Source organism: Aethalodelphis obliquidens, unplaced genomic scaffold (assembly GCF_003676395.1).
Source record: "Aethalodelphis obliquidens isolate GAN/ISIS:26980383/991018 unplaced genomic scaffold, ASM367639v1 scaffold2, whole genome shotgun sequence".
NCBI classification, from domain to species: Eukaryota; Metazoa; Chordata; class Mammalia; order Artiodactyla; family Delphinidae; genus Aethalodelphis; species Aethalodelphis obliquidens.
This window is the reverse complement of record NW_020837946.1, coordinates 3,748,139-3,757,310: the sequence shown is the minus strand read 5'-3', so window position 1 is coordinate 3,757,310 and position 9,172 is coordinate 3,748,139. Positions and strand designations below refer to the sequence as shown.

The window sequence follows — 9,172 nt, the reverse complement described above, 5'->3', positions numbered from 1 at the left end:
CTCAACCCCTGCGCCACCAGGGAAGCCCTGATTTTGTGTAGTTTATATATATGTACATGTATGCATATATTTGGCTATATGAACACACACATGTAGGACAGAAAGAAGGGAAGAGAGAGAGAGAGAGAGAGAGAGCAAGAATGAATGAATAGCAGGCAAAAGACCCACATGTTAAATGCACTAATTTCTGGGCGATTCAACATAGTTTCTGTATTCTCCCATCTTTGTACAGTGTACATGTATTACTTTGATAGCAGTTTTAAAATGCACTGAGAACTACCTCTAGCTTGTGGAGCCTGTGAAGCTCAGCACCTTTTGCTCACGTGACTGGGGCAGATGGAATCAGATTCCTGCTGGCCCATGTCTCCATTTACTCAGATGCCAGATGGCAGAGGTAATTTAGAATTCACCCTTTCCGAATCCAGCCTTTGTACTGGTTTTAGAAGAGGAATAGACAATGTTATTGTAGGGTATATTCAAGCGGATCCAGGAACCGGAAACATCGTTTGGTAACAATTGTCAAATTCTTCATCTCTGTGAACACTGCATGGCCCCCATAAATTACTGTGCAAATTGCATCACGTGATGGTCAAATTCTTCTGAACTAACTGCAAGAAGTAAAGTAGAATCCCACCAGGGCTTGAACTGAACATGAACTATGGGGAGGAATGCCATTTTTGTTGTGAAAATAAAGGTACTAATTTGATAAGGAGATTAAGGGAGTGGATGGTGGGGAAGGGAGGTTTCCTTGTTAAAAATTTACCATTGTTAATGGAATTCATGAATCACTCCCATCTGTGATTTCTGGTTATAAAAATAGCAAAGCAAGAGGGAAAATTATGGAGGTCTAATAACTCTGGAATGTTACACTTTTTAAGGAATGGGATGTGAGTTTTTATACTTATCAAAGAGCAAAGGTTTATTGAAATATAAAGTTTAGTGTGTTTTCGTATACATATTTATGCAAGTGTTTACACCGATACCTAGGTCGGCACACACAAAGTATTTCTGGAATAAAGTGAACATGATGTAAAAGACATTTAACCTGCATACAAGGCAGCAACTTTCCTGCTTACCTGGTAGGTGTATTTTCATCATTCTGTAGTCAGGAAGCCGACGGCATGTTTGCTGATGTCCTAATTCTACTGGTCAACTGTCCAATCACATGTGCTCACTCTTCCTTAGCTGTCCTGGGATTCCAGGAGTCATATGACCTCAGAAGTGATGCCCATTCCTTCTGGAAATTCAGGAAAGGAAGGACTAATTTACTGGAGGCTATAAGTATAGTAAAAATGTCAGATAAGAAAAAAATTTAAGTAAGTAAAAAATGTGTATTTTTTTTCAGCACATTTGAGCACCTGCTCTGATCCAGCCTCTGTTCTGCACTCTGCAGTTAGAAACATGGTTAATACTCAGCCCCTGCCCTCGAGGAGTTCAGTGTTGGTCAAGCAGGAGGGAACTTCCAAATAGGACAATTCAATATTCGTACTTTTGCAAGTGCTTAGAGCAGTGACTGGCACAAAGTATTCTTGTAGCCTGTGAATTGTGCCCTACAGTGTTGGGAGCATGGCAGTCATTAGTGCTATTTACAGTTAACCTCATTCTCCTGAGCAGGTAGGGTTACATTTCTCTCCTCCGTTTAAATTGGAAGACGTGTGACTTGTCTTGCCTTGGTGGTCATGAAAGCTGGGCCTTCAACTAGGTTCCTGAGTGCTTAAAATGACAGTCCCACGATTGTCCACACTGGACATGTGACATGAGCAAAATACAAGCCTTTGTTGTGTTAAGCCACTGGGATTTGGGGGCTGTTTGTTACTGCAGCTGGCCCAGTCCTGTTGACTAATACACGTGGGCTGGCACTAAGACTAATGACATGTGGGCTGGCAGTTGGAGAGTTTGACTAAGTGCAGAAGAACAGGGAAAGTGGGAACAGTGATAGTAGAGGCCCAAAGATATAAAGCTATATTCCTTTCCCTTGACTGTTCCTCTCTGGTGCCCTTGTCTGTTCAGTGAAGTTCTCTGCACCTCTTCCCAGACCATTGGTAAAACATGGTGTATTGACCACAACCATCTGTCTCTTCTCCTCTCCAAACTATACAGAAATGTCAGTAAAGGAAAAGCAAAAGTATGACTCTGCCACTAAAAACAGCAGAGGACAGGAAACCTCAACAGACCATTTTAGATGAAAAGAAGCAGATGGAAGAGACACCACCTAAGGGAACTCAGAGGGAAGAATGCCCAGTAGCACCCAGTTCACCCACCAGAGCCTCTGAAGGGCTCAGCCCCCAGGCAGTGGTGGAGGTGGGGAGATACAGGATGGAAATTGGGGTGTGGGGGGGAGAGACAGCAGATGATGGAGGGGAAATCCCCAATCCCCTCATGTACGGAGCACAGACCTGCACCTACTTCCTCCAGGAAGAAGATGGAGAAGCCCTGGTCTGGGTAGCAGCAAACACACAGGGAGTCTTAGGTGAGAGTCAGAATTTAAATGAAAATCTTGGGACTTTCCTGGTGGCGCAGTTGTTAAAAATCTGCCTGCCAATGCAGGGGACATGGGTTTGAGCTCTGGTCCGTGAAGATCTCACATGCCACAGAGCAACTAAGCCTGTGTGCCATAACTACTGAGCCTGCACTCTAGAGCCCGTGAGCCACAACTACTGAGCCCATGCCACAACTACTGAAACCCACGTGCCTAGAGCCCATGCCCTGCAACAAGAGAAGCCACCGCAATGAGAAGCTCGCACACTGCAACGAAGAGTAGCCCCTGCTTGCCACAACTAGAGAAAGACCATGCACAGCAACAAAGACCCAACGCAGCCAAAAATAAATAAATTAATTAATTAATTAAAAAATAGACAATGGTAATAAAAGATGATAACCTTAACAAAAAGAATTTAAATGAAAATCTTAATACTTAACAGCGAGATCCCCAGTTCTCTTCACCAGTGTGGCCTCCAAAATGTTGGCAGCCAGGTATAAGCACCCAAAAGAAAGACCTCTGGATACTGGCATTGGGGAATCCCAAATAAAAGCCATCAACTTGCTTCTTTCAGCCCACAGGGAATCCCATCTGTCAACTAACTCACTCCTGCATGAGGATTTTCGAGTAGTTTGTCACTGTCCCACATTAAATATGAATGATGAACAAGGACAGCAATATTTGAGGGATGCCTCCAACTTGGAAACATGAAAGGCAATCCAACAAAGACATGAACAAAAGGAGGCTGGAGGAAACAGTTCAGGGACCAGAAGAAAATGTCCAAACAAATGAATGAAAAACATTTTTGAGATTTAACAGAGATATTGCGTTCATAATATCAATAAAAGAACAGATTGTTTTTAGAAAATGAAAGAAGCAGAGAGATGAAAGAGCTCTGGGAAATTAAAAACTTGAGCCAAAACTAAAAAAATCAAATTAGATGATGGAGTTTGACTCTCTGATAAAGAGAATGTAAAGACCAAGAGATAGAAAATATTAGAAGAATAATAAGGCATGGTTTATTAATCTAGGAATTCCAAAATTTTACCAGTAAGAGTTTCAGATGGAACAGAGTAAGCAGTGCGTTTATCAAAGAAACAACATAAGAAAAACCCACAGATTTTTAAGAAATAAGTTTTCAGATTGAAGGAACATAATCATTTTTAAAATGACCCAAAGCAAAGTACAACATCACAAGATGCTGATACACCAGAGAAAAAGAATCTGAAAGCTTCTTGAATCTAGACAGAAAGACAGGTGGCCTAAAAAGAGATTACAACCGATGACTTCAGATCTTTCAATAACACCAAATGTGTGAAGACAGTGAAACACTGCCTTCAAATTTCTGAGGGAAAATGATTTTCAGTACAAAATTCTATGCCTGGTCACACTATCAAATATGCAGATGGAATAAAGTCATTTTCAGAGAAACAAGAGTTCAAGCATTAGTTTCACATTCATCTTTTCTTAGTAAGTTACAGAAGAATGGGCTCCAGCACAATGAGGGAGTAAACAAAAAAAGAATAAATGAGATCCAGGAAACAGGTGATCCTAGACAAGTGTGGAATGTCAGAGACCTAGCAGGGTGAGGAGGACATCCTTGGATGGGGCAACCCAGTGCCAGGAGGTAAAACCCTCGTTAGAAGGAGGCTATGCTTGGGGTGGCCCAGTGGACATGTCAGGGTCCAAGTAGGGACAAGAAGACAGCCACACAAAGGAGCAGCTTGGATGGTGGGGTCAGAGTCCAAGTGTGGTGAAGAGGGGGAGTGTCAAAATGGGAAGTCAGGCACAACTAAGGAAAGGAATCCACCTGTAAGGAAGAGGGTCTTGGTGGAGCCAGGAGGTTGGTTACACAAAGGGGGTCCTTTCAAAAAATACGTAAGTGTATTAGGATCATGGAAGTCAGGTTCCCAACTATCAGAGAAAGGAGTTACAACACAGAAAAAGAGAAAACTACAAAGACCTCTGTTTATTGGATTGGAATTGGAGGTTTTGGATACTGTTGTAAATGGGAAGTTTTCAATATACAGATGTATATATGATAGATTATTAGATCTATTGATAGATAGGTAGATAGATAGAATCCCCTAACACTATCTGCTTGGAAAGCCTGAGCACAGTGGTGACTACCACCAAGATTTTGGTTTCTAAACATCATTCTTCACTAAAAGGAACTAGGAGAAATGGCTGATTCTAAGGCTGGGGAAGGAAACATACAAGGTGAGCCTGGGATGACTTGTAACAGAATGCAAAGAAGTACTCAAAGAAGGATGAGGATGTGACAAAAGCTGGACAGAAATGAACTTGAATGGTCTCCTATTGGCCAATCTAAGCATCAAAATAAATGATAGTAATGGATTATAAACCATTGAATTGAATTAAATTAAATACGAAACCGTGAGTCCACACAGAGGTAAAAAAGTAATTTTAAAATGAAAAGTTTAATGAGAAATAGGATATTTACATAATTTCAAGTACTTACAGATTCCACAAGAGAAAGAGGAACTTGATCATGGAGAAGACTGGCCGACATCATCTTAACCGAGATTACAGTGAACGCCATCAGGAATGGGACACACAGAAACCATGTGTCACCTGAGAGGAGGCATAGTTCCTGGGGTATTCCCATCCAAGGTTCAGAATCTGAAACATCAGACAAGTGCAAAGAGAATGATATTCTGCAAAATAACAGGTCCACAGTCTTAAAAAATGTGGTCCTAAAAGTCAAGAAAAGACTAAGGACCTACTTCAGATTGAAGGAGACTCAGAGATGTGATGATTCGATGCAATGAGTGATCGGCTCCTTTCCCAGTGAAGGACGTTAATGGGACCACTGGCCATACGTGCGTGGGGTCTGAGCACTGGACGGTAGCAAGGCAAGAGCATTGACTTCCTGATGGTGATGTGGCTGCATTGGGGGTTCATGCCAGAGCGTCCTCACTTGTGGGACTCACACACTAAAGAGTTCTGGATGGATGAGACATCAGTTTGGCAACTTCTCAGATGGATCAGAAGGAAAACAATTTATTTGTACTGTATCACCAACGTTTCTCTAAGTTTATGGCTGCTGAAAAAAAATCTTTCAAAAACTGACCTCTTCTTCTCAATCAGGCTTTCAAAATGGAACCAACTTTTACTCCTTTGACTATTTCTTCTGGTAGTTACATATTTCTCAAAAATATGTTTTTACTGCGATTGGGGGGTAATGTTTTCATTAGCTGAATGGTTTTGTTTCCAACTTTTCGTTGATTAGGGAAGATTTGCATGGATGCTATCTGTCCTTTTTTGTTCACTTTATATTAGAATATTCCAGAACCAACAACAATAGATGTTTCCACTGAGGGCTGTTTATTCCTTAGATCCTCCATTTCTACCACTTGCATTTTTATTTTCCCTTCACCAATAACCCTCCAAGAAGTGCTTCCTCCTTGTAAGAAGACTTCCTCTCCCCTGGAAGCAGTACCTGCCCAAGGCTGCCCTGAGCACACTCAACCCCTTTGCTTTTGATTCTCCAGTGACCAGCACTGCTACCTGACAGGTTCGGACCTGTCCTCAGAACCCCACCAAGGATGGGAGACTCTTTCAGGGATCAATCTTCACCAGGTTTGCGCTGCATCCTCTTATCTATGCTCAGTATTCACACAACTCCCTGCTCTCGCATAAGTTTCCAGAGCTGATCTTGTTACCCTAGGAAGTTTATGTTTCTACTTTCCTGTATACTAAAGTCTGCAGTATTCTCTGGTCTCCAGGTTACACTGTAGGTGTTGGTTATACATACGTTTATCTACTATCCTTATTGATCAGTGTGGTTTTGGGAGAATGTGAAATTTGAGTTTCGGTGGTCACATCAAGGTCCAGAAAAAAGCATGAGATGTCTTTATGTTTGTGGGGTAGGTAAAGACTAATCAAGGAGGAGAATGGCTAAAATGAACAGATGGAAAATACCAAGTGTTGGCAAGGACACGGAACAGCCAGTACTCTCTCACACACTGCCAGAGGGAGCAGAATGGACACAACCACTTTGGAAAACTGTTTGGCCACTTCTACTAAAGCTAAGCATAGGCACACTATGTGATGCAAAAATCATTTCCATTCCTAGTTCCACATCCAACAAAATGTGAACACATACATGAAAAGACATATGCAAAAAAAAAAAAAAAAAAAAAGGAAAGAAAAGACATATGCAAGTATGATTCTACATCAACTAGAAACCCAAATGTCCACCATGGGCAGCATAGATAAATATATTTCAATACACACACACACACACACACACACACAAACACGCACACAATGAGATGCTACAGAGCAGAGAAAAGAATGTCACAAACATAATATTGAGTGAAAGACAGTCAGTCATAAAAAGAATACTGTAGGTTCCATTTACATAAAGTTTAAAATAGGCAAAGCAAAGCAGTGGTGGCCTCCTCTGGGGGAGAAAGAGAGCAGTGACTGAGAAGGGGCATGAGAGGGGTGTCTGGGAGGCTGGTTGGTTCTATTTCTGGGTCTGGGGGATGGGTAAGTGTGTTCTCACTTTGTGAAAATTCGTCAAGTGCTACACTTTTGCTTTGCTTTCTTTACTGGATGAGTTTTATACTGTAATGAAGAAGTTTATTAAAAGCAATCCTTCAAAATAATTTTCAACTTGGCATAAAAAAATTATTCTAATTAACCATGATCTAGAACCATTGGTAGATTGCCTTTTGCTTTTCATTAGACCTATGAATGTAGCTCCCAAACAGATGACCTCATTGGTACCTCCCAACAGACCTGTGTTTTAGGTAATGATGCACAACCACTCAAGATGGCCTTGAATGGATTCATGGAGAGGGGAGAGCTTATTCAGTCAGGGAGGGAAGGATGAGCAAGGAGCTCAGACCTACAATTCAGGGCTTGCAGCCCAAGGTCCTCTCGCTGGCTCTGAGGACTTGACAAAACATCTAATATTTATGAATCCCAATCTACAAAATACAGTTGCCATGCACCACACTGAATTGTGCAGGGACCACATGACCTAGTGTGCATGACGGTGCTTCAGAAACCACAGATACGTACACACCTGGGCTTGTGCAAACACAGTCTCCAAAGAGGTTGTTCTTGTGATCTCTGCTTTTGTCTCTTCCGAACACAGTTCACGAGATGGAATTGGGAGCCCCAGGGAAGGAGGTGGGCTCAGGAAGCAGGAGGTGGTCCTGAATTCGTTGCTATGGTGACATTTAAATCCTCCCATCAGCTATTTTCTACCAGTTGTGCAAATTCAGGGTCCTGTTTATTTCCCAAATATATAATGTAGAATTCTTAGGTTTTTTTCAGATAGAGAAAATGAGGCAAGTACTTAGTACTCCACAAGCTCTCAGGGTACAGGGCTGCATGGATAACTTACAGGTGTATCTGTCAATGTTTAGAGATGTAGATTCTTCTCGTCTCCTTAGACACATTCCAAATTGTATGCCGAGGAAAGTGTGAAAGGCCAGTGTGAGCCCCTTCCATACCACACGCCTGGAAAACTCCCATGAGAGTCCACATGCCCTCTGGGCTTCATCCATCTTCCTGCAGATTTTATACTAGCGACCAGCACATACATGTGATCTTACGTCTGGCTTTTATCTAAAACACTGTATTAGTTATCATTCTATTATGGTCCCACAGAGTCATAATGATTCTAATTGTACTGTGAGAACAATGACATAAAAACTTAAAAGAATTTTTGAAGATACAAATAAATACAAATAAATCACCCAAGGCCATGTTTGAGCGTCTCACTTCCAAAAACCTCCAGGACCTTCACTTTGCTCTGGAATAAGACCAGACTCAAGGGCTGTCTCCAGATACATCCTGACCTGCAATCCATCCCTTTGTCTCAGCCAGGAACATGTGTTTTTCTTTTGGCTCAGAGAAGCCACCAGCCTCCCCTACCATACCCCGGCACATGCTTCAGACTCAGTCCCAACACCACTGCCCCTAGGGGACCACCCTTGACTCCCCCACCCAGACAGAGACAGGGACCACGGGGACCGTGTGGGTTCTCACAGAAGCCTGGGCTCTCCTTCCCATATCACCAGGAGTAATTGTACAGTGACGTGTGGAGTTATCAGCTTGACGTTTCCTCCACCAGTAGGTCACAGACCACCTGACTTGGGTCTCGAGCATCTTGCCTGATTCTGGTAGACATTCAGTACAAGTTTGTTGAATGGAGAATCAGCTTGTTACCCCAACATGAGAATATTTTTATTGTATATATGTGTTTACTTCTCATCTTTGCATGCATATTTAATTGTTACAAATCTGCTATAGGGTCAGGCTTCATTAGATGGCCGCTTTCATGCTCTCTGTACATCCCCTGCCTGACCCGGCCCTGACTCACTCTTACCTTATGTGCATGATTGCCTCCCCCTCCCCCAACCTAGGTGGGAAATTTAAGCAGTAACCATCTGCATGATTGGCCTGAGCCCACCATGATTGCTCTTGCCCTTGGACCAGAACTGCTCCAGTATGTTAGGTTATCAACAGTGGCCCTTGCCCCACTCCCCCTGGCAACCGAGGAGCCCTTGTGACGTCACGCACACAGCCTCTTCCTCCTCTGTGTCGCCGAGGTTGCTGCTGCATCCTGCCTGCCATTGGTCATAGGCAGACGGGTGTCACTCCAGGACCTTTGCCTCTGACTTGCAAGATTCCCTGTCCAATAAATCATTG

The 9,172-nt window shown here is 42.7% G+C and overlaps 1 long non-coding RNA gene across 1 annotated transcript in view; it reads right to left on the bottom strand.

Annotated features, from left to right (window-relative positions):
* LOC113624448 (uncharacterized) overlaps positions 1–5,323 on the bottom strand; it is an 11,412-nt gene extending 6,089 nt beyond the window's left edge. The window contains exons 1-3 of the long non-coding RNA XR_003434341.1: positions 5,227–5,323; positions 4,962–5,122; positions 1,077–1,237 (exon numbers count right to left, since the gene is read on the bottom strand). This is a non-coding gene — a long non-coding RNA (uncharacterized LOC113624448). The remainder of the gene's footprint in view (positions 1–1,076; positions 1,238–4,961; positions 5,123–5,226) is intronic.
* Between the last annotated feature and the right edge of the window lie 3,849 nt (positions 5,324–9,172).